Genomic DNA, 26,788 nt, shown 5'->3' with positions numbered 1-26,788 from the left:
GTCGACCTCGAGCATATGGTATAACCCAGGCCAAAGCCCAGGTGCCTCACTCCCACACCTGTCCTCAAAGCACCTGTCTTCAAGGAGTTCAAAGTCTAATGAAGAGTGATTGACACATAAGTGAACTATCAGTGCACACTGCAGATGTCATCATGTGTGTGATGCTGAAATGAGGAAGGCCTGGCTGTACAGGAACCAGGACGAAGGTCTCAGGTCCAGAGAGCTTCTAAAAGTCACAGCCACTAGGTTCCCTTGCTCCATGTGAAGGCAGTATGTAGGATGGAAAGAAAACTGGACTGGAAAACTGAATATCCATATTCTGGGTCAAAAACAGCCTATGATGGCACTTTCTAGAGATGGACTCCTGAAGGTGGGAAGGGGCGGAGGGTGGGGAGGGACAGACAGGCCTCAGTCAGCATCTGGGTTGGCACATTCATACTCAAGCCTTGCTGACAGGCCCCTGATCCTGCAGCCTGATTTCAGGAACTTGTTCTTGGCTTTCGCTTTTCTCAGGGTAATGAGCTTCAGCCTCGCACTTGCTAACACTAACAAATGAGGCCAATGGCAGCTCGGCTGTGCATCACCTTTCAGTAGTGGGTTGACAGGGAGAACAATGCATTTGTTTGTGGCTGTAGGGTCTTCAGGGAGGATCTGTCATCATTGTGGTGAGTGTCAAAGGAGTTTCAGGCTTCCTGTGACTGTCAGAATAGAGCACAGGAGAAAGGCAAGTTGGAACCTGCTGACATTTCTCAGGTGAAACTCACAGCCACCTTTTCCTCTTCTGAGTTTCAACGGGACTAAACTTTGTTCTAGTCAAAGAGGCTTTTAATTATAACAATTGCACACTGCCAATTACTGTTTTTCTTTTTCCTGAAGAGTAGTTACCTATACAACATGTGTAGTTTATGGCTACATGATGGAGGAAGGGTAGCTGCCTTCTCTATATAGAAGTACACATTTATGCCTACATAGAGTAGTTGCTTTCACCCTCATGCCTCTGTTGATCTTTTCTAGGCTAGAGGTGGTCTTATGCCTCCTGGAAGATTCATTCTGGCTACTTGGAAGGCAGTAAGCAGAACAACCTGCCTCCTGCCAAGCATCTGGTGAAACTGCCCTTCTATTAGCTGGGTGACCAGGTGGAAGGGTTGGCAGGGGTCTCAATTATTAGGACCTTTCCTCTGAAGTATTGGACATAACCCACTGACATGAACAATCCTCGGCATTTGTCAAAGGATGGAAACTTGACGGCATGTGCAGAGCTGTACAGAGCACCTGAAGCAGGAATGCATGCAGGTGACATTTCAACTTCTGATAGTTTATCTATTGGTAACCCTCAGGGAGAGGCATGGGGAGCCCTATTTACAGTGAAGCCTCGTTCATAAGCCTCTGTCTCCCTATGATGCTCTGAGGTGACTGTGATATTATTCGTTAGTTGGGTATTATGTCACAGTCCCTGCTTTCAGACCCCATTTCTGCCAGCTTCCTATATGACCTACTTTTCTGCAAGACCATTAACTTGAGTGTCTCACAATTCCTATCCAGTTGGATGTGACAACACCTGCTCATAACTGAGGGATGCATTTTAAAAAGATGGAAATTAAACTAAACAAAACAAACCAAAAACACTTTGAAGTTATATAAATTAATTCTACATTTTCTTTCCCACCTATCTTTTTAATGTCACCATTCAAAATAAGGGTTTTTTTTTCTCCTCCCAGATTTGGTGGAAACCTCAACATCCATAGAGAAGAGGTTCTGCACTACAGAAATGAGAAAAAAGATACTGCAATGATTTATAAGCAAGAACTTCTGAAAACTGAAGAGGAAGAAAAGTAATTTCAGTGATCCAACTCCTGCATTAGGCTCAGTGTTCTTTTGGGCAGCACTTGACCTGCATTCCACAATTCAGTCTAATTCAATCTAGAGATGATTTATCCTGCAAGGAACCTTAACAACCAAGTTGTCATGGTTCCATTATTCCAGGGGTGCGGTTGTCCAAATTTTCTCTCTTCTGATAAAAGGGGAGGACTCAAACTCCCTCCCCTTTTCCTCCTTCCAGCTCACCAAGGCAGGGCTACCTCAGAAGCACTTTATGTCTTAAAAATCGTGAACTACAAAACTTCCCACCTCAAGCAATTGAGGGACTCGCTGACGGTTCTTTATCTACTCTTTATGTTCTCGAAAGAGTAGTCAATTAGGAAGTGAGGAGACTGGCTCTGCCACCAACTCATAATCATGAAGGTATGCAATAACTGTTTTTAAGGATTTTCTCACCACAAAAATTCCATCAACTCCCCTCTCTAACTAGCACAATCCAACCCTATTCTTCACTCAGTTCCACCTTCACCCTTCCAATAAGCTGCCCAGGAGGTGCGCCCCCACAGGTTCCCTTTGTTTTGTTCATCCTTCCTTTCTGATGCGCCTGCAGTATCTATGAAGGTGTAGATGCATCTGTCCTACTAGATGATCAGTCCACTGGCCACTGGCAGCTGACAGTTCTGCTGAACATGTCTTTGACTGAAGGTCTTAATCACTCACCTTGTGGAGATGTGGAGTTGGAAGCTCCAGGGCTAGTGTTACTGATACTCTACACCGTCAGTCTTCCATCTGTTCCATCCTCGAGACAACAGCAACAACTTTCTCCATCTCAAGATCACCACATTTGCTCTCACTAACAAAAACAGACTAGAAAAGGGCTTTGGAAGATTTCTGAGACCCTAGGATAACAAATATCTCAGTAGTGCCCATTGAGGGCCACAGCTGTTTTTAGAGGGGAGAGAAGTATCCTTGTAAAAAAGCCGAGGCATAGGGATGAGATAGGAATGTGTGATGACTCCAAGATGGATACAAAACTAAAAACTAGTTAGGATTTATATCTTCTCTGGGCTTTTATGGAGGAAGGTAAAAATGAGAGGACTCCAGCTACAGGGAGTTCCGGTCACCAGCCTGGAGAGGACTTGCCTTCTGGAACTGCTGCCTTCCTGTGTGTCTGAATGGCCACTGAGGGCTTGTGGTTCCCTGCTCCGGCAACCTTTAGAGGAACCTGAAACTACTGCTCTCAGTGTTGGGTGGTTGTCCCTGGGAGCAGTGGATAAGCAGATTTCCATGCTGTGACTCAAGAATGAGTTTATATTCTTCTAGAGAAAACTTTTATAGTATTTTGCTAAGTTATGACTCCTTTTCTTTTTGCAAAGTAAAGGAGTTTGGCTGAGAAGTCCTACAGAACAGGGTTGGCAACCTTTTCTGGAAATGCCTGGACAGTAAATAATTTAGGCTTATGGGCCACACAGACTCTGTCACAACTATTCAACTCTGCCTTTGTAGCACAAAAGCAACCACAGATTATACTCAGACAAATGAGTATGACTATATTCCAGAAATATTCATGGACACTTGCAGTTGAACTTCATAACATTTCCATATGTCACAACATATACTTCTTTTGATATTTTTAAACCATTTTAAAATATAAAAACCATTCCTTGCTCATTGCCCATACAAAAATTAGACCTCAGACCAGGTTTTGCCTATGGGCCATAGTTTGCCTGGCCCTGCTGTAGAAGAAAACCATTTACCGTGGAAATCTGTTTCTCCAAGCCCTGGGTGCTTACACTAGCCCTCATCCTGACAGCCAAATTAGGGTGTCTCTTCAAATCTGTGAAACTAAATAAGTGAGGGCAGGCCCCTCTTACCATCTAGAATGCAGTGTGTGTACACTGGTGTTATTTCATGTATCAGATTCCTGCACGGAAAACACTGTCATGCCATTAATAATCTTCGGAGGAACACCTTGAAACTTGACTCCCTGAAGACATGTTGCAAATGGGCTCTAATGGCTTTTATTTCTCATTCTTGTCACCTCAGATCTAATCAGCTGTTTTGTCATTTTTAATTCCAATTTGGCAGGATTCTCCCAACTTCCCTGGCCTTTTAGAAAGAGGCTCAGAGGAGAACTGGGCCCAGAAGCTCTTGGGACTGGGGGATACAGAGGGAGATGGAGGTCTGAGTATAGGGGGATGGGGGTCAGAGTAGATGTTGACCTTCAACCTTGGCTGAATCAGGAGGACTGGGAAGGAACCTAAATCCTGGAATGACCCTCAGTCCCGCCCTTCACCTCTCTTCCCAGGTTCACTCGTGTCCTGAAATTGCTTTCTCTGTGGGGAAAAGGTCTCTCACTCCACACGTAGGAATGAGGCTCAGAACTTGTATCTTCTGCCTTGGCTTGGGAGATGAAGCTCTGAACTGGAGGCCTTTCAAGAATGTGACTCTTTCTTACATGGAGCAATTGATCTGTGGTCCAGTTTCCCCAAACAGGAACATCCACACCCATCTGGCCTTGAAGAAAAAAAGAGCCATCTTTGACTAGGACTCTGCCTTCCTCGGAAACAGCAAGGAATTGTCAATAATGAAAAGGAATCTGTTCGATAAAAATAAATTATAATTATATGACAAAAATAAATAAAATAAGAGCAAGGTAGTTTCTAGTGTTTGCATGATGCTAAGCCTCTTACCTATATTATCTTATTTAATATTTACTGTAACTCAGGAAGGATATTACTGTTTTCATTTGTAGGTCCGAAAAAGCAGCTCAGAAGGCAAGTGGTTTCTCAAGGTCCACAGTTGGTAAGTAGCAGAGCAGTTTACAAGTGCAAATGTATCTTGCTTCAGAGTTTATGCTTGTAACCACCCAGATGTGGCGGTGCATCTTTGCCAAACCAAATCACCTCTCTGAGCCTCAGTCCTCTTAGTTCTAAAATGAAGCCTGAGACTATAAAATCTCTAACATTACTTCAAAAGCAAAATTTTGATTCTATTATTTTCAACCCCCCCAACCCCTTTCAGGAAGGGGGAAAAAGTAAACAAATAAGTTCATATGGTAACATAGTTCAGTTAAAAAAAAAAAAAAAGGAACTAAATTTCCAGGGTTTCATGAATCCGTGTGTAGCCAGTGCAGTCTCCTATACCCTTCATTATATAAACCTATGAGACAATTAGTACTCACTCCTAGCCTTGGTAAAGAAACAAAATGGGGGCCTGCTCTGATCTTTGCTTGCAAGAAGCTTGTAAAACTATCTTGAAGGTAGATATAAATCAGAGCCAAGAGCTTTTCACTCAAAAATTCAAGATTCTGAATTATTAAAAAATCATTATGCTTATTACACTATATTTATTAACACAGAAAAATAGTTGAGAGCAAGATTTTTCAGCAAGGATTAAGGCTCTAGGCACTTTGGAGTTGAGCAGAAACTTGTTTAATCCATCGTTTCAATGAACAGTATTTCTGTTTAATTCAGAAATCTAAGTAGGCAATTAACTAAGACCTCCATTTCTGAGGTGTTCCGATACTGAGTGTCAGAAACATATGGAAGGGATCAGGGCTGGGATGATAAAATCCAAAGCCTAGTCTTGAATAGTTGCCGAGCAAAAGATTGGAGCAATGTCTTTCCGACCAATTAAACCTAGAAATCCAGGATCTATCCCAGCAGGGACATGGGGGATCTGAAGAAGGTGAGTTCCCTAAATCCAACCCAGTGATGCTAGCCAATCAACTCATAGGGAGAAGGCATCACTGACCTCCCCAACGGGCACAAGCTGTGGCAATAAAAAATAGCCAAGAGTATCTGGCAGAAGGCAGATTTCCTTCTCTGTCTTACAGGCCCCAGCAGAATGACTTGCTCCCAACTCCATTTATATGCCTCCTTTTGGTCTTTCAAATATTGATTTTTAAAATATTCTTCAGGAGAAAGCCTCTTGGGGACCTTGATGCTGGAGTTCACAAATGACGCATGCCCAGATACGTTTATTGCAGGGTGGAAATAATAGACTTTTCCCTCTCCTCCTTTCTCTCCACCTAAGTATCTCTTTATTCATTACTTTAATTACCTAATCGTAAATTTCTTTAGGGGGTTACTTAGAAAGAAAATTAGCATCAAAGCTTGGCAGTAAATTCTGGGGCTTTTGGAGACAGTCCAAGCTGTTTCACCTGTGATTAATTAGATGGGCTTTTTTTCCCCTTTAAGTGCCAGAAGGCTGTTGAGGTCTTTAAGCAGTTACATGACTGCTGGCAGTGCTGCAATTATGATGGATGCATGTGTCTGGAGTCTGGGGCTGCAGCCCAGCATTTGTTGGTGTGTATGTGAGAGACAGAGACAGAGACAGAGACAGAGGCAGAGACAGAGACAGACTTGGAAAGCACAGGCTTGGAAAAACTCCAAGAGTTTAAAAAACACAATGAGCTGCTTCTTTAATATTCTTGCAAATGCAAGTCTATAAGCTCCTGGCCAGAATCTCCTGTCAACATACTTTGGCAATTTCAGAAATGTTGGTTTAGCAGCACTCTTCCTCACCATTAGCCACCGAAGTCCTCTGTGGGTCTCTGCATAAGCTCTTTATGGCATGCTCAAAGGAATGCACATTTTCGACAATCCTTTTGCTATATAGAAAGCAGAGCAGTCACACCTGTTTTAACATTTCATCCTAGTAAAAATCTAGAGGGGGAGAATGCAGTCTCTTTGGGTAATTCACTGGGTATCAAATTATCCCCAAACACTGGCATAAAATCAAAGCAACATCTTGGTGTATTTGGAAGAAGGTTAATACTTCCAGTCACAATGAATATGCTATCAAGGATGCAACAGAGACATTTGGTGACTGTTTTATTACAAGCCCCAGCTTATCATTTTTTCCTTTATTCCCTGTGTGAATGAGAGAGTGAAAGGATCCTTCAAACCATTTGACTCATTCGAGGTAGCAGAACATTTAAAGTTTTTGCCAACTTCTGCTAAAGTGTCCATGTAAACCCAGAAACTCCTAAGCTCCTGGCCTTGAGATCATTGTCATCTCCCATCTATTGCTCCATCTGCCCATAATGGCCATGACAATATTTAAACAGCAAATTAAGTATCTGGTACTAACCTGCCCTCCAAGAGCTGACAGAAATGTTAGTCACATGGGCTGGATACAGAGACTTCTGCCTAGAGCAGGGGTCTGCCAAGTCTCTCGGTAAAGAGCCAGAGAGGAAATGCCGTAGGCTTGCGGGACAGAAGGCCTCTGTTGCAACCACTCAACCCTGTTGCGATGTGTAAAAGCGGCATAATCAAGAGGGAAATGAATGGACATGCGGCATTCTAATAAAATGTGTTTGCTGACCCCTGGCCTATGGCATGGCTTCTCAGACTTTAATGGGCATACAGACCACATGGGGATCTTGTTACAATGCAGATTTTAGTTCAGCTGGTCAGGGCTGGGCCTGCAATCTGCATCTCTAACCCCCTCCTAAGTGAACATCCCAAATGATGCTGCTGGTCCTTGGACCTCACTTTGAGCAGCAATCCTACAGTGTCTCCTGGAAATACACCCAGGGTCTTTCCAATAACACTGAGCCTCAGAGAAGGGGGAAGAGCAATTAGTTCATTAGGAATACTGCCGTAGGACTAGTATTAGTTTTATGCCCTTCGAGTCTATAATCTTCAAAGAGTCTTCCAGCATTCCACCCCAGGGAGAGCCCAGATTTCCCTCTCCTGAATGTTACCTTCCTTTTTTCACCTTTAAGATTGGTTGTTAAGGTCTTGCGTTCCTAAACGGACAGATGGCTCTGGCTGTGGCGCAGCTGCACACACAGCTCATCACCGTCATTTACGCCGTCTCTGCTGCCTAACTGCCAGCACCTTCCTGGCCCCGGCATGGAGGGCTCTAATGGCCAAGCAAAGGGCCCTCTGGCCCCTGCCTAATTGGCTGCAATGCAAGAGCTAATGTAGGTTGAGAGACCAATTAACTGGGCTTGTTTCTACTAACACTGCATCTGAACATCAATTATGCTAAACACCACACTATATTAAGACATTTCCCTGCCACTATCATTTGCTATGGGATACCTCAAAGCAGGGCAGAGAGGAGCTGCCTCTCACTGCCTGCCTGAAGGATTTCTCTCTCACAGTGCAGAGGGCTGGCGATTGGGAGCTCAGCTTCAGAACTAGAAAAACCACAACTCAGGGACGTATCTGACACTAATTGGTTACCTTATCTGGGCCTCAGTCTCTAGACCATGAGGGTTCAGGTCCAAGAAGCCAGAGAATAGGATGGGTGAGACATAATGATAATCCTACATAACCTGCTGATTCCATTAAGAAATGAAGATGTTAAGCACTCCAAGATATTTCAAGAACACCTTCCCTAAAACTGGAGAAAAATTAGTAACTGGAAGCTGTGAGGAGGAGGAAGTTATATTTTCTTCTACAGGTTTAGCTAGTTTTAAATTCCATTCCTCCATCATTTCAGTGTGAGCTCCTCCCTTGGAATGAGCTGCTTCATTTTTACATCAACACTTTGGTCTTGAGGCAGCTCGCTTCATTTTCATTCATCCTGATTGTGTAGCTCCTATATGCTGAAAATGCTGAGCAATCCAACCAAATCTATGACCCAGTGAGGTTTTCAGTTTAGTTCGGAGGATTGGACTGATTCTGAAAATTAGTCCATTTACTCAATTATTGATCCCTTGAACAAATATTTGTCAATCACCCATTATACGTCAGACATTCTTCTAGGCTAGAAACACTGGCCCTACTCTATCTAGGGTTATTGTTACATGGAAAGGCAGGTAATCAAATGAGCAATGGTAATGTGGTGTGAGATATGCTATTATGTCTGCTATAGATGCTACAAATTGTACAAAAAGCATTAAAATGTATGTTTAAAATTCTCCATTACCCACAGTGCTTACTTCAAACTTCTATCACTCTCCTTGAAGTCTTTAAACTTACAAGAGAAAGCAGGATATCAGGTGTAAGCCACCTTAGTTTCAGCCATTGGAAAGCTATGTTTGCATTTATTCTGAAACCCTTCCTTCTGATCTCATGGGAAGAGATGTTATTTCTCTTGTTGAGGTCATTCCCTCCCCCTACACTTTTGACTGGCCCTCCTGTCTCACCTAGGACCTTTCTGTAGCTGGGACTCTCTTTCTCCTTCCCAAATTGGCAACTTTATCTAAACTGGTCCCTTCTGCACAGTGTAAAATTATGATCAAGTCTGGTGTCTATCTTAAAAATAAAATCCTCCATTGATCCTGTACCTCCTTGTCTTTTCTTAACTTCCAAGCCTAGAATTCTTGCTTCTTCCTTTGTTTTCTGTTATTTCCACCTTCTGCTTACTTCTTCAAACACTTGCAGTCTGGCTTCCTCTGGCCCTATACACCCAGACACTGTTCCGGCAAAAGGCCCAAATAATCATCTCTCACTAAATCTGATGCATTCTCATTTGACTTCATCTTTCTTTATCTTGATCCCAAATTTCACATTAATGACGATCCTGTTCTCTCTTTTCCTTCTTTGCCTCTGGCCTGGTTCTCCACTACTTCACTGACCTCTGCTGATTCTTATTTCTCTGTGCGTACCTTAAATATGGTGTTTCCCATGTATGTTTCATTTTTGGATCTCTTCTTATCTCATACTATCCCTGAGTGATCCCTGATCACCTGCTGTCATCTACCACCATCTGTTGACTGTCAAAATGCATTCTAGTCAACTGTGCTCCTGTGAGCTTCGGCCCCTCCACCTGCCTCTCAGCCATCTCAGCTTGCTCTAAACCTAAGTCATCAACTTTCCACCCAAATCTGCTATTCCTTCTGTGTTGGTGAATGGTGAGATCATGTGGAACTTGGATGTTGTCATCTATCCTTTTCTTTTTCTCGCCCTGGCACCCAATCGATTGATAAATCCTGTCAACTCCATTTCTGTACCATTTATATTTGTTATATCTGTTCTCTTCTCCATTGTCACTGCTCTTCCCTTAGTTCAGGCCTCATCATCCTCCTTTATATAGACAAAAGGCAGTTAGATTATCATCTAATTCTTTTGCCTGTGATGGTTTCTCTGATTTTATACCCTTTCAGTCTACCCAACACCTTGTGGCCAGGGTTACCTCCCTAAAATAAAAACCTGATTGAAAACAAAAGCACACACAAAAAACCATCTGTGGCTGGCCACTGCCTGCAGTGGTTGTCAAACGATACAGGAGAGGTTCAGCTGAGACATCTGAGCAGCCTCTATGAGAGGGGAGAGAGAGGGTTATGAAGGACTTTGAAATCCAGGCTCCCTCTTTCTGCTCCTTGCACCTCAGCCACTGTTGTGCTGGCAAATGTTTACCGACAAACCCCCAAAAAGTAAAAACGAAAACGGCAAAAAACATTATTTGTAAAGTTTGATGGTTTCTATGGTGCCAATACTTCCACTATGGCCAATTTCAACTTACAAATATCTTTGGAGTTTGGAAAAAATGTTCACAACTGACTCTCACAAGACCACAGTTCTTGTTCTCCTTCCCCACACTGGGTATTTCTATGGTATGTGTGTTGGGGGTGGGGAGGTGGGCAGGTGAAAACATTTTCCTGCCCACGTCTGGCCCATTGTAGGGTAGGCTTCTCACAAGCCTCACTTGGAATCAGCAGAGCCCCGGATGGGTACAGGCTTTCCTGCAGATTGCTAGAACTCAAGAATGAGCAATGGCATGTAGAAACCGAATGCAAACTGATGAGATACCTGGGCTCCATAAACAGAAGAGGAGATGGATCTGATGCCAACAGCAATGCTATGCAGCTACCTGTGGGAGTGCCCACTTTGACCCAGAGGATAGGGAGGCTTAATAAAGAGCTACCCTTACTCATGGACTGGCCCACCACCATGCTGATGTCCTGCAGCTGGCCTGCCTGAAAGTCACCCTCCCAGATGGCACTGCCTCTGATCTCCAAAGCAGCACACGTATAACTTTTTCATAACTGGGACTGAAAGGATTACTCCTTTCTGTGCAAGAATGTATATCGTTGTCAACGTCAAAAACGTCCCTGCTTTGCTCTGGCAGCACCTGCCTTACTGATTGGTGCCTTCTGAACAACTCACTTACACAAAGCATTTAAACCTGTCTGACTTCAAAAGTAAGGTAAGACAAGCCACGTCGAGCAGAATAGCACACACCTAATATGATTATTTCTCCTCTTGCTGGTGATAATAGAATTATGCAAAAGCCGCCTTGACCCAGTAAGGATTTGCTCTTCAGAATCAAATCTCTGCTTTCCCCGAATTCACCACTCCTCCCCTTGACCCGCAGCCCTGTTTGCTTTCTACTCATTTGGCATTGCCTACATGTTTGTGCTCCATCTTGCAAATCCAAGTGTCTCCCTGGTAAAGCACAGCAAACTAATGAAAAATGTGGCCAGATTTATCTAGTAGGTAAATGAAGAAAAGACATCCATCTTTATCTACTAATTCATTCTGCAATGTTAATTATCTCCAGTGGGGCTGCACTCAGCTCAGCTACATTTAATTTAAGGAGTAAGGCTTTTTACAACTTTCTCAGGATTTCCCCTAGTTCTTACTGTCCTTAAGCTGTCTGAATCCTGGGAAGAGGCGGGTTTTACCACTGGACACTAGTAACAGTTGATTGATAGATGGCCAAATAGAGTCCTTGCAGGAAAGATCCAGAACAAAGCAGGTTTCAGAAACCAACCAGCTCCAGGCAGTGGCCCTCACTTTACCTATGGACAAAATCCCAGAGAGAATATGCCTATCCTTCACAAACACATTAAAAGGGAGTTATTAGTGGAAACCTTTCGGGGGTCAAAAATGATATTCAGAGAAGTTAGGCTACTTCTCCAAATTCATCCCTGACAAATCAGCAGAGCCTGAACTAGAGCCTGGCCTCTCTACCTTTAAAACCAGATTCTTTTCTTCTTCCTGCATTTTACACAAGACTGGTGCTCAGACTTTCTTTCACCCCAGTAGGAAGACAACGTCTGCCTAATGAGCATTTATTAGGTTATTTTGTTTGGTGGGTTATTAAGAGGCAAGAATAAAATGAGATTGTGGTGAGAAGGGCATTTGGGAAATGTTAGAGTGACTTAAGTAAGTGGCAGGTTCTATTAACTGTGGAACTTTTAATAATCTACTTTAAATGCATGGATTAAGAAAGGACATAATTCCTGAAGAATATTTTCAGAAAGAACAATTCTTTCCAGACTTTCTGGAGTACTAACTCTGTGCAGCAAGCTAGGAAGATTTCCTCTGGGTCTCAGATCAGAACCCTATGTGTGAAGATGTCCAGACACAAAGTATCCTTTTTTTTTTTTTTTAAAGACTTATTTATTTATTTTACAGAGAGATAAAGGGAGAGAGAGTGAACACACCAGTGGGGGCAGGCAGAGGGAGAGGGAGAGAACCTCAAGCAGACTCTCTACTCAGCATGGAACCTGCTATAGAGCTCAATCTCATGACCCTGAGATCATGACCTGAGCCAAAATCAAGAGTTGGACACTTAACTGACCGAGCCACCCAGGCGCCCCAACACAGGGTATCTTTGATAGTAATAAAACAATGAGCTGCCATTCTTCTGAACTCCTTTTGTTCATGACTTTAGTGGTTGAAACTTCAGGACGCATGATCTGACAACAAATTATAAATTTATTTGTGAATTAAGTAGTATTTGTAAAGCTATGAAAAGTTGTTCCTTTGGTAATAAAATCCCATGTTTATTATTAATTTATTTATCTAATATCCATTCAGCACCTAATGTGTAGGAAGCACTAGTATAGATGTTGAGAATACAATAGCAAATGGGGCAATGGGTCTTTTAAAAAATCTTGCTTAAAGCAAATTGACTTAAAACTTAAAATTTCTTAGGAGGCCAGGAAAGAGTCCCATTGTGAAATTATGAACTAGGGGGGAATTAGGTGGTAGCAGTGGCGGGGGGCAATGAGTAGATGAAACCAAGATATGTTTGAGAGGTAGAAGTGACAGAACATGCTGAAAGAATGGATGTGGACTGAGGAAAAGAGAGGATAGGGCCTTCTTCTTTTGATCTGAGCAACTGGGTACATATGAGGGGAGTTGACTGAGATGCAGTTCCACAGAGGAGGAAAAGATTGGGGCCAAGGGAATGGTAGAATAAACAGTTTTTTCATGGCCACATTAAATTTCATACACTATCAGATATCCTGGTGTTGAAATTAATAGATGCACAGAACTCAAGGATTATATAAGCGCTGAAGATATGAATTTTAAAATATATAACATTTAGAGATCTCTAAAGTTATAGACTTAAATGAAGTCACTAAGGAAGGTAATAAACAGAGAAGATGAAGCAGTTTAGGTCTGAGCTCTGTAACTTTCCAACATTAAGGGATAGATAAAGGGATCTATCCAATATGCCTGGAAAGAATGACCAGTGGAAAAGGAAGAAAGCCCAGAGAGTGAGGTATCATGAAAGGGAAGTGAAGAAGGGGTTTTCAGAAAGAGACAATGATAATCTATATACAATGCTGCTGAGAGAGCAAGTGAAATGAGAACAGCAAGTTAGCCCCTGTATTGAACAACATGCAGGGCACTGATGAACTTGATAAGAATTATTTCTACAATATTATCTGGTAGGAAGACTAGTTAGGATGAATTGAAGAAAGAACTAGAAGTAAGGAAATAAATCAAGTAGGAAGAATCACTTTGGATTTAAAAAATTATATAATGAGTGCGCTCAAAAAATCTGTTATATGATGGAATAAATATCACACATCTCATCTGGAAGGTAATAGGGATTTCTAGAAAAGCTTCTCAGAAGAACTGGTCTAGTCTTTAATAGAATGGAAAATTTTGTCCTAAATGAATGGCAAGTACCTTAGATTTCTTAGAACCAGAGCTGATATATGACTAGTATGCATATATGGCAATACTGTTTGATAGAACTCTTTCATGGTGGTTGGTAAACAGTCATTACCTTAAGTAACCCTGTTCTCCTTCCATCATTATATGTGACGCAGCCTTCTAGACTTATTTAGAATTTAACAATGATGTAACTACTGACAATGTTGGTGATCGAGGGCTCTGCTCCCTCCATACAGACAACATCCAATATGATTTTGAGTGTCTGTAATCTACGTTTTAGACAGTGTTAGATCCATGATTTCAAATGCCAGTAGGAGTTAACAAAGTATTGACATTTTGTAAAAAGACAATCTGTTTCAGTGTAGGTTACTTGTGGATGCTCTCAGTGGTGACTTTTAAATCAAAGTTTGAACTACACAGCTACACAGGCTCCATAGAAGTCAGAGTTTCTTCCTTTTCATCTGATCAAGTCTCTTGTCCCTTTAGGAAAGTCCAGGGCTTATCGATCATGTGTTTTCTAGCTTTACTATCAAAGTTAAACTTATTTCAAGGTCAGAAGTCAGGATAACAAAAATTTAAAATAATGGTGGGTATTAGGGAGAGCATGCATTGCGTGGAGCAGTGGGTGTTATATGTAAACAATGAATCTTGGAACTCTACATCAAAAACTAATGATATATTGTATGGTGACTAAGATAACACAATAAAAAAAATCTAAAATAATTAATGGAATCGTTCCTGCTGTGGTTGAAGACAGCAAGATATAGGGTGGTTCATGAGCTTGGTCTATTACTGGTTGCAAAGGCACTAGTTTGCTCTTCCAATACCAGTCCTACCCAAGTCATGGTAGGAGACCAACAATGTGGTCCCAGAGGAGAGCCATATAGTAGGAACTGGAAGTCTGGTTTCTTAAGTTCTGTAATAGATTATCTTAAGTCACTTTAAAAAAATAGTTTTTATTAACATATAATGTATTATTAGCCCCAGGAGTATAGGTCTGTGAATCGCCAGGTTTACACTTCACGCACTCACCATAGCACATACCTTCCCCAATGTCCATAACCCAACCACCCTCTCCTTACCCCCCTACCCCTGGCAACCCTCAGTTTGTTTTGTGAGATTAAGAGTCTCTTATGGTTTGTCTCCTTCCCAATCCCATCTTGTTTCATTTATTCCTTTCCTACCCCCCCAAACCCCTCTTGTTGTCTCTCAACTTCCTCATATCAGGGAGATCATATGATAATTGTCTTTCTCTGACTGACTTATTTTGCTCAGCATAATACCCTCTAGTTCCATCCACATCATCGCAAATGGTAAGATTTAATTTCTTTTGATGGCTGCATAGTATCCCATTGTATATATATATATGCCCCCACATCATCTTTATCCATTCATCTGTTGATGGACATCTAGGTTCTTTCCATAGTTTGGCTATTGTGGACATCGCGACCATAAACATTCAGGTGCACTTGCCCCTTCAGATCACTACATTTGTATCTTTAGGGTAAATCCCAGTAGTGCAATTGCTGGGTCATAAGGTAGCTCTATTTTCAACTTTTTGAGGAACTTCCATGCTGTTTTCCAGAGTGGTTGCAACAGGTTGCATTCCCACCAACAGTGTAGGAGGGCTCCCCTTTCTCCGCATCCTCGTGAGCATCTGTCATTCCCTGACTTGTTAATTTTAGCCATTCTGACTTGTGTGAGGTTTTATCTCACTGTGGTTTTGATTGGTATTTCCCTGATGCTGAGTGATGTTGAGCACTTTTTTATGTGTCTGTTGGCCATCTGGATGTCTTCTTTGCAGAGATGTCTGTTCATGTCCTCTGTCCATTTCTTGATTGGATTATTTGTTCTTTTGGCATTGAGTTTAATAAGTTCTTTATAGATTTTGGATACTAGCCCTTTATCAGATATGTTGTTTGCAAATATCTTCTCCTATACTGTCAGTTGTCTTTTGGTTTTGTTAAGTGTTTCCTTTGCTGTGCAGAAGCTTTTGATCTTGATGAAGTCCCCATAGTTCATTTTTGCCCATTGGACATTCTTTCCTGCTTTGTCGAAGATTAGTTGATCATAGAATTGAGGGTCTATTTCTGGGCTTTCTTTTCTGTTCCATTGATCTGTGGATCAGTATCATACTGTCTTGTGCCAGTACCATACTGTCTTGATGATGACAGCTTTGTAATAGAGCTTGAAGTCTTTGGCTTTCTTTTTCAACAGTCCTCTGGCTATTTGAGGTCTTTTCTGGTTTCATATAAATTTTAGGATTATTTGTTCCATTTCTTTGAAAAAAATGAATAGGTTGATAGGGATTGCATTAAACATGTAGATTGCTTTAGTAGCATAGACATTTTCACAATATTTGTTCTTCCAATCCATGAGCATGGAACATTTTTCCATTTCTTTGTGTTTTCTTCAATTTCTTTCATGAGTACTTTATAGTTTTTGAGTACAGAAAACTATACCTTTGGTTAGGTTTATTCCTAGGTATCTTATGGTTTAGGGTGCAATTATAAATGGGATTGGCTCCTTAATTTCTCTTTCTACTGTCTTGTTGTTGGTGTATAGAAATGCAACTGACTTCTGTGCATTGATTATATATCCTCCACCTATACCATCCCTGTGTCATACTTTTACCTGGCTCCTACACAGCACTGATTTTGGCCAGAGTTTATCAGAATTAATCATGAAAACATATCATTTACTTTCTAGTCAAAATAAACTAGAACTTTTGCTTTTGTTGTTATAGTTGATAGGTATTCTTGAAGGGCTCTTTCATGGAAAAATAAATTAGCTTGCACAGGAAATGTGCTTTGAGGCACTGCTGGCTGCATAAGAGGTAGAGGAATTTTCTATAGCCAACACCTTAAAACAGGAAAACAAACATACAAACAAATAAAAATCTACATGCTATGTTCAGGGATGCAGCAATTTATTGGACCCAAGTAGTTGACCTAGGTAGATGACTGTCATAAAGTTACCATCAGGAAGTAGAAAGTTGAGCTTGGAATTATGCACTGAATGTAGGGTGTGTGTGTGTGTGTGTGTGTGTGTGTGTGTGTGTGTTGGGAGAGAAGAGGCAGTGGTAGTATTGAAGTGATTCCAGTCAGTGGTGCCCTCTGAATAGTGGCAATGGTAGAAGCAAATGCTTTCTGGAAGTAAGTTTCACAAGTAGATCCAAGCAATTCCACAGATTAAGATCAATAAGCTTGAATGAAATATCAGCAAGCCCAGAGAATTCAGATAATGATGAAAGTCAACAGAAACAAACAAACAAACAAAACAAAACAAAAGAGTTCTAAGAACTGAAATGTTGGAATTGTCAGGCATTTATATACAAAATGTTAACCACACATTAAAGGATACAACCACAAATACACACATTCAAAAAGATACTGTCAAAATTAAATGCACAGAATTGAATAAGAATACAATTGGGAGGCTCAGTTATTTAAGCATCTGCCTATAGCTCAGGTCATGATCCAAGGGTCCTGGAATCAAGCCCTACATCAGGCTCCCTGCTCAGTGGGAGCCTGCTTCTCCCTCTGCCCCTCCCCCTGCTTGTGCGCGCTCTCTCTCTCTCTCCCAAATAAATAAATAAAATATTTATTAGAAAAGAATACAAATAACATGTTTAGAAATTAAACATTTAATAGCTGAATTTTTAAAATCCAAGTAGAAGAATTAAATAGAGATTATTAAGAGCTGAACAGACAATTAGCAAAGTGAACAATGCAGTCAAAGAACTACTTGTGGTCCTGCACAGAATGATAAAAAAATGGATGTTATGAAAGACATAATATATAGAAAACATGTCTAGGTATACCCAATCAGAGTGCCAGAAATAGGTAACAATGTTAAAAAGGGGTAATATCTAAAGAAACAATGGCTCTAAATTTCCTATTACAAAGAAAAATCCTACTAGAACAATGTATTCCAGGAGATATTAAAAAAAGCAACTTATATCTGGGGCCATAATATGATAAAGAAAGACATATAAAAGGTCTTCAAAAAGACATTAAGAGCAGACATTTAGAATTACATCACCCTCCTTTAAAATAACAGTGTAAGCTAGAAGACAGTGGAATAATAACTTTAAAGTACTGAGAGAAAGTAACTTTCAATAACAAATTTTATACTTAAGAAATGTTCTTCCATAATGAAGATGAGATATATTTACAAAGAGATAAAAACTATGAGAGTTTATCACCATACATTTCCTAAAAGAATTTCTTAAAAAAAAAAAAGAATTTCTTAAGATGTACATCTAGAACAAGGAAAATTATTACAGAAAAACATTTTGACATGCAAGATGATGTGGTACAGATAACCTAGAAGAAATGAATAAATTCCTAGAAGCATACAAGACTAAGACTGAGTCATAAAGATATAGAAAATCTGAACAGACCTAAAACTGGTGGGGAGATTGAATCAGTAATCAAAATGCTCCCAAAACAAAGAAATGCCTAGGACCAGATGACTTCACTGGTGAATTCTCCAATACACTTAAAGAATGAATACCAACACAATAACAACAACAAAACCCCCAAAACAAACAAAGAAAAAGCCAAAAAAATGCCCCAAGCCTCCCAAACAACAATAAAAACATACAAAAAAACAAAAAGAAAAAAAAAATGTCAATCCTTCTCAATGTCTTCCAAAGAACCAAAGAGGACAGAACTATTCCAAACCTGTTTGTTGGGGCCCATATTACCTTATGTCAAAGTCAGATTTAAAAGACACTATAAGAAAAGAAAACTATAGGCCAATATCTCTGATGAACATCGATACAAAAATCCTCATCAAAATACTAGTGAACCAAATTCAACAGCACATTTAAAGCATCACACAACATAACTAAGTGGTTTTATCCTGGAATGCAAGGATGGTTTAGCACATACAAATCAATTAATGTGATATACTACATTAACATAATAAGGGAGTAAAACAACAAGATCATCTCCGTAGATGCAAAAAAGCATTTGACAAAAGTCAACATCCTTTCATGATAAAAACTATAAAAAAAAACCCTAAGAATAGAAGAAAATTACCTTACTGTAATAAAAGCTATATATGAAAGGTCCATAACATACATCATACCTAATGGCAAAAAACTGGAAGTTTTTCCTCTAAGATCAGAAAAAGTCAAGGATGCACATGCTCACCATTTCTATTCAATATAGTACTGGAAGTCCTAGCCATATCAATTAGGCAAACAAAAGAAATAAAAGGCATCCAAATAGGAAAAGAAGTAAAACTGTCTCTCTATGCAGACAACATGACCTGATATGTAGAAATCCCTAAAGACTCTGCTAAAAAACTTTTAAAGTTAATAAATTCAGTAAAATTGTAGGTTATAAAATCAATAAGGAAAAAAAAAACTTTTGCATTTCTATGCACCAACAATTTAATATCTGTAAGAGAAGTGAAGAAAACAATTCCATAAGCAATAGCATCAAACAGTGGAGTGAAAACTCTGAGACACTGATGAAAGAAATTGTAGAAGACATGAATAAGTGAAAAGATAACCTGTATTCATGGATAGAAAGAATTAATATTGTTAAAATTTCCATACTAACCAAAGCCATCTAAAAGTTCAATGCAATCTCTATCAGATTTCTAACAGCATTTTTCACAGAAATAGAACAAACAATCCTAACATTTGTATGGAACCATAAAAGGTTGTAAATTGGCACAGCCATGATGGAAAGCAGTATGGAGGTTCCCCAAAATAGAAAAGTTCTATTTAAAAATGGAATACCATATGATTCAGCAATCTCAATTCTGGTCATACACCCAAAGGAAATGAAATCACTATCTTATTAGGGATTAGTGATTAGTAGAGAGATATTTGCACCCCCCCTCATGTTTGTTGCAGCATTATTTATGGGAGCCAAGACATGGAAACAACCTAAGTGCCCATCAACAGATGAGAGATAAAGAAAATGTGGAACATTGATACAATGGCATATTATTTGGTCATAAAAAAGAAAGGAAATCCTGCCATTTGTAACAACATATATGACACTTGAGGTCATTATGCTAAGTGAAGTAAGTTGCTCAAAGACAAATACTATATAATCTCATTTCTATGCATAAAACAAGGAGAAACAAGGTGGTTTCCAGGGGCTGGATGTGGGAGAAATGGGTGATTGTGGTCAAAGAGTACAAAGTATAAGTCCTGGGAAATCTAACATACAGCATGGTGACTATAGTTAACAATACTATATTATGAATATTAAAGTTGTGTGCTAAGTAACCTTATTATAGTAATCATTTTGTTATACATACATATATCTATGTACACTTTAAACTTACTTATATATCAAATATACCTCAATAATGCTGGGGAAAAAAGTTATTATTCCTTAAAATTTTTTTGATGGATCATCATTTTTTGGTAACTTTCTCCATCTTGTCACCTAATTTTTCTTTTTCCTTTCTTTTCCTTTTTATTTCTCTGCAGGACTTCAGCCTCATTTATTAAGCAGCAGAGTTTTAGAAGTCTTAATGCAGAAATGAGTAAAGACCAAGGGGTGAATGAAGACAGTATTCTTCCCCCTCCACACACCTTCTCACCACTGTGATAAACAATCTACCATAAATAGGCATTTGACACCAGAATTATGCCTCAGAAAAGTGCTTACAACAAAAATGAGAGAACTTGAAGAATCACAACCAGCAGTGTAATGCTTTCTTCAAGAAGCCTTGTGTGAGGGTACCTCACAAACATGCTTAGCCCTTCAAGAGATAGGTACAAGGGACTGAAACATCTAGTGTGACCCCTCAAGAGTCACTTTTGCTTTAATATATTTATGAGGGTAGGTTTGATGAGAGCAAATAATGTACATAAAGCTGAAAACTGGCAGGTTATTTGAAAAGCTCTGCCATATTCATACTAGCAACTACGATTTCCTTGAAGATAGGCATGTAGTTTAGATTCACCTGCATTGGGCCCTATTCCAGAGTCTTGATCATAGTCTGCTTTGTGTCCTGCTGGGCCAGTGTCCCTTCACACAGCCAGGAGCATGCTGATGTGGTCATCCCTAAAGTCTGGCTGTTTGCTGATCAGTGAGATGTCCACATAGAGCAGGGAAGGGTCAGTAATCTTAATAACTTCTGCAGCGGCAGTGATAATGTCACCATGTCCACCTATATCTTCACCAAATCCACAAGCCAGCTGCTGGAACAAGAAGTGGAATTGCTCAGCCTCCCTGACCATCCCCTCAGAACCTCCCTGTGCTCCAGAATGAAATGCCCTTCTGCATGATGGCCCACAGGTCCACTTGCCATCCTCTTCTTTTTATATGGATTTTTTACTTTGGCAAAATCATTGAAATATTCTTCCACAGTGAGACGGGGGATTTTTACAGTGTTTGATGCTAACAGCCAGTTCTTTGTCATCAACTCATTGAGATGTTGCTCCAGGTCCAGGAAGATCTCCCCCAGCAGGCTGCTGCAGCCCTCCTTTGCAACGGTGTTTGAAATCCCATTCATGTTTGGTTGGCTCAGGGATATACCCTCTTCTATTTCATTTTTAAAAATACTCCCTTTTTAAACCAACTATGAATTCTTCAAAACTCTTACAGTTGATGGTTATAATATATTAAACCTAGTGTGGGCATTGTTGACTTCTCAGCTCTTCTTTATAAAACTGAACTTCTTCTTTGCATCTACTTAACAAAGAATTCATTTTCTGAAGACACAGACCAGTTTGTGTCACAAACCTTTGTTTTCACTTATCTGAGCAGCAACTTCAAAAATTTGTTCCAACATGTAGAAGGGAGTGTTACCTGCAGGTACCCACTCTAGTCAAGCTTCAGGCTCAGCATGTTTTACCCAGTCTTTCTTTTCTGTTTCAAGTGCTTTTTGCAGCCAGGTAATAATGTCTGAAGTGAGAATTGACATCTACCTGTGGAGAAGATCAGAGACTATTTTAGAGAAAGTAAAGTTTCCAGGGGATGGATATCTACTTTTGAGGCAATTCCACATTCCTGGTCATCTCTGTGCTTGTGTAGATGTTTGAGAGCTATGTCAACCACAGGCTCATGACCTCTTTTGCGTCTAGATCTTCTGACTCAAGCTCCTGCATCCATTTTCTCAGAGCCTGGTGGTACATTTTCAGATGGTTTCTGAAAATCTCATAATGGTCAGGAAAACACTCAACTATCAGGATTTTGGCGATGATGGGTTATCCAAGACATACTTCCTTATGATTTCTGGGTGGCAGAGAAACCACATCTTGTTGGAATCTCTGGGGTCTGCCTGTGTGGCCTCAATTCTAGTATTCATGGTTCCAAGATGGCAACCATTTTCTCCTTGCAATTCTTGGGCCTCTGGGGAGAAACCAAGCTAGATTGCTTTTTTTTGGTCAGATACACATTGGTCAATTTCTTCCTTTTTTCTGATCCTGAAAACTGAGACTAGCAGCAGGGGTCACAGGAGACAATGACCAGCAAACTCTGCAGCATCGCTTGGCCAGCTCATCTGAGAGGCCCTGTATGCTCCCAAAGTAGCCATGGATAAGAGTCATGCTGTGCATATTCCCTCTGTTCATGTGGGATGGCTTATACATCAGCCCTTCTTGGGAATGAGCACTCCAGGTCCACCAGCTCTCAGTGGGCCTGCAGGAATGTCCCTAGTACAATGAGGTCCTGGGTTTCCCTCACAATTTGGGGTCCTGAGATGTTCTTGAGGATCTCTGAAGCTGTAGTGATCTGGCTTTGCCACATCACAGCATGCTTCACGTACTTGAGGCTCTCAGTGTCACTATTACTCTGTCTCCAGTCTTTGCTGACATCATCAAGGGACTTGTGGTTGTTTCTGATTTTGTTCAGTGCCTTATGGAGCTGGCTCAGGGCCATACAATGAACCTGTACACCCATAAATGGATAGTGATCTTCCATCTGGCATCTGTGGAGGCCCCTTTTCCAGGCCTCTTTTCTGCCATGGTGCTCCACTTTGTCCAGCTGGCCTGGGCACTGAAGCAGCCCAGCATCCCTTTGGAACGTCCTTGCAATAGCTTCCTGATCTGTCTTCTTGGCGGCTAAAAAGCAGGTAAAATCCCTGTACCTGTGATACTAGAGTCACCCCTCCTCACTGCCACTGGGCACCTTGCTATCACCCAATTTTTTAAACATGTTAATCACAGTTAAAGTAAGTCTACTGTATTAGCTCTAGATCATCTATAGGTTGTCTCCATTATCTGTTTCTTTTCTCCTTGTTTTTGGTCATTTGAGTCTATTGTCATTCATGGTAATTATTTTACTTATTTATTTCTTAAGGGCAAAAAGTAAATGAAAGACACTATCAACGTTGCCATATCTCAGCAACTAGAAGGAACCACATTTGAGGGCCCATCTAGAAGCTAATTTAGGTTGCTAAAGAAAAACATAAATTAAGGCAAAGGTAAAACTGACTCCAATCATATTTATAGAGTGCTGACTACTGTGTAGAAACTCTGAATAATGCTAACTTTCAGCAGAGAGTGTTTATTCGTTTTGTTACAGGTAGTTACAGGAGGGATTGATCACCTTGATACAATCAGGGAATGGGAAGCACAGAAGCTGACTTCAGGCTTTCTGAGAGCTATTCTATTTCTAGTTTGAAGTAATCCTCAAGTAGGACATTTAAAGAACATCAACTGAAAGGATGTTTACCTGGGATCATCCCCTTGCCAGGCCTTGAATGCCAACTTCTCCCTCTCTAGCATGTTGAGACTGGCAAAACTCTGCTTAGCTTTTTAGCTTCTTAACTGGTCTTTTCTTCCTGGCTTCTCAGCCTCTTACATTGAAAATGTTAGGAATAAATAATATCTGATGGGGTCCGTGATCAAAGGAGTGAGACTGATACAAAGCGAAGGTCAAGCAAAGCTTTATTTCGTGCCAGCACCAAGAATCAAACCGACCGACCTGGGCCGTCTCTTACGGAGAGAGCAACCACCCCAGCTTCACAGACTAGCTTTTATAGAGCAAAGGCCATGTGGTTGAACCTGGCCAATGAGATTGTCTCCACGTGGCCTGACTCATCCTTGTATTTGGGCTCTGTTATCTCCACCTGACCTGACCTGTCCTTGTATTTGGGCTCTGTTATCAGGACCAGGTCGACCATATTTTACTGGTTTCCCAGACTCGCTTTTAAGTAAGTTCTTCCTCTGGGGGGCGGGGGGGGGGGGGGCAGTTTAAGTTTTACTGCACAAACAACAAAATGCCTGTTTAACCGAGATGGAGTCGCTCTGGTTAAGTAGGCCCCTACAATATCCTCATGGAAAAAAGAAAGCACAGAAAGTCATGCTCACAGTTCTCCAATTCTCTTTCTTCCAAATGTAGTCCTCCTAATTCCTAGCTGCCTTGACAACCCTCAACTCCACTTTTCTTCCTCCCAGCCCTATCAGACCTCTGAGAGCTCTTAGCTTTAAAATTCAACTTGACCTCCCACTTGGTGCCAATTAGTAGGGAAGAAACAGCAGAGACTAGTAAGTTCACTCAATGTTCTTTTCTCTTGGATCTTAGCCTTTCAAGATCTTACTTACTGTGTTGCTTTACGATTACTTCGAATAGATAATTTCAAAACAATTTTTATACAGTATAAAATTTTTTTCCTTTGGAGTGAGGGTTGGTCTACTACAGCTACCCTATCATAACTATAAAAAAATAAAAAGCATAATATTTTTATATAAAAATCAGAATTCTCAATTTCTCTGGAAAAACTGGGCCCACATTCTTACACAGAAATAATGATTAGAGATAAGTTGTTCCTGTTCTTTTAATTTCAGGTATACACTCTCCAGTTTTCTTTAATTGTTTGGATTACTCAGTGATCCCTGAGAGTAAAAAAGAAGGAGGTCCATAATTAGGCTTTGAGAAATGCTAACATCTAATTGTGTTGTATAAAAGGAGAGCTGAAGATGATATGAGAATGCAAATTCAAAAAAGGAAAAGGAAAATTGGAGATTGTTGTACCATGGAAATCAAGAGAAGACAATGTTTCAGGTTGGAAGGGGAGATGCCTGTGCCGATTAACTGTTCTAATTCTTCTATATTGAGTGACTGAAGTGTAATTAGTGATCTTGAAAGAGTATTTTTAGTAGAATAATGGAGATTACAGCCAGGTTGGGGTAGCTTAAGTAATGTAATCAGAGATGTGGAAATAAAGTAGTGAATGTAGTGGGCCAGTGAAAAAGTCTGTCTGTGACAGGAGGGCAAGAGCCAGGATGTTACAAGGGAAAGATGGGATTGAATAATAAATTTGAGTGGCCTTTCTTTACTGCCTTCTTCCCAGTGCCATCAGACAGCCTTTCCTTGATTTCTTGCAAGATGAAATGCTGCTAAGATATTTCCTTGAAGGCAAGAAAGAGTGAAAGGTAGTTAGCATTTTCATATCTCAAAAAAAGAAAGAAACAAGGCTCACTGGGCTATCCAGAGGCTGATTTAGGTTGCCACCGAAAAGAGTACATTAAGGCAGAGAGAAGTCTGACTTCAACCAGTCCCCTGACCTGAGGAGTCCCTGCATTGTCTGACGTCACCTCCCTTTCCTATCTTTCCCAGAAACAGTCAGGAGACAGCAGTACAAAAGATACCTTTCTCCTTTTCAAAAGCAAGAGGAGGGCTGGGACATTTCCCCCTAGTTTCAAGGATCTGTTAATTGGGTCCCCAGTAAAATTACAGAAGCAGCCTGCCTGATAATGATTGTAAATGACAGAGACGATCAGGTTTACCTTGTGATGTCCCCACGGGACTTGCAGTTAGTTTAGTCTGAACTTAGCATCAGCTGCTCAGGCACCTTTTTTTCCCAGCACACAGTGGCTGGACTCATCCTGTATTCTTTCAAACGTCATTAGTGTTACAGCTTTCTCTCCCTCTCCCTCCCATCCCCAGCAGCCTCCTGCCTCTCACTGTCCCCCCTCCTCCTCAATTTTCAGGACTCCCAAAGCATGCCAATCTAATTGAAAAACTGATGTTAACATTACTTGTCGATGTTGTGCTCTTTTGTCTTCTGGCATGGAAAGAAACAACTCATGGCTTTGAGGTGTGGGTTATTGTCCCTCCAGGAAACTACACACCAACTTCACTGAACTCCAACCTCTATTAACTCCTTTACAGTTTGAAGGTACTCAGCTCGAGGATTTTATAGTTCATTAGAGGTGTTTGGAATGTACCGTAGGTCTTAAATAGGAGTTAATATGCCAAATAGCTAGATGTTGAAGGAGGCAGTTTTCATTAAAACCAAATCTTCAAATTTTCCAGAAGCCACTATGTATGTGGGTGTAGTTACATATGTATGCATATGTATATATGTGAATATGAGGATATTTAATATATATTAAATATTTATTACACATTATACATACATATATTGTAATACATGTAATCTGTGTGTATTTATGTATATGTATATATGTCTATATGGACACATATTACATATATGTATATATGTCTATATGGACACATATTACATATATGTATATATTATATATCTATATATTTTACAAATACATATATGTATATATGCCATATATACATATATGTATTTACACACACACACACACACACACACACACACACACACACGTATGTGTATATATAAATCCAAACTTGAATGTATGGATTACTTACAGATCTCATTAAAATGCTGATTCTGATCCAGGAGCTCTGGGTTGGAACCCACTTTCAAGTAACATAGATATTGCTCTTTTGGGGACCACTTTTGTGTGTGTGTGTGTGTGTGTGTGTGTGTGTGACAAATGTTGTTTTTATTTTATTTTTTATTTTTATTTATTTTTTAAATTTCTTTTGTGTGCCAGAATTCATTGTTTATGCATCACACCCAGTGCTCCATGCAATACGTGCCCTCAATAACACCCACCACCAGGCTCACCCAATCTCCCAGCCCCTGCCCCTCCAAAACCATCAGATTGCTTTTTAGAGTCCACAGTCTCTCATGGGTTGTCTCCCCCTCCAATTTCCCCCAACTCCCTTCTCTCCCCATGTCCTTCGTGTTATTCCTTATGCTCCACAAATAAGCAAAACCATATGACAATTGACTCTCTCTGCTTGACTTATTTCACTCAGTGTAATCTCTTCCAGTCCCATCCATGCTGATACAAAAGTTGGGTATTCATCCTTTCTGATGGAGACATAATACTCCATAGT

The 26,788-nt window shown here is 40.4% G+C and overlaps 1 long non-coding RNA gene and 1 pseudogene across 1 annotated transcript; one reads left to right on the top strand and one right to left on the bottom strand.

The window, feature by feature from the left end:
* Positions 1-1,808: 1,808 nt before the first annotated feature.
* On the top strand, positions 1,809-20,201 carry LOC116855309. The gene is made up of 3 exons (XR_004380333.1): positions 1,809-1,832; positions 4,574-4,623; positions 20,104-20,201. It is a non-coding gene; the product is annotated as an uncharacterized LOC116855309 (long non-coding RNA).
* Positions 20,202-20,507: 306 nt separating this feature from the next.
* LOC116855363 lies at positions 20,508-23,349 on the bottom strand (annotated as a pseudogene).
* Positions 23,350-26,788: the final 3,439 nt, after the last annotated feature.

This window comes from Lontra canadensis, unplaced genomic scaffold (genome assembly GCF_010015895.1).
Source record: "Lontra canadensis isolate GAN:19392208 unplaced genomic scaffold, GSC_riverotter_1.0 scaffold101, whole genome shotgun sequence".
Lineage (NCBI taxonomy): Eukaryota > Metazoa > Chordata > Mammalia > Carnivora > Mustelidae > Lontra > Lontra canadensis.
Note: the sequence above shows the minus strand (reverse complement) of the source record. Positions and strands in the feature narration are given on the sequence as shown.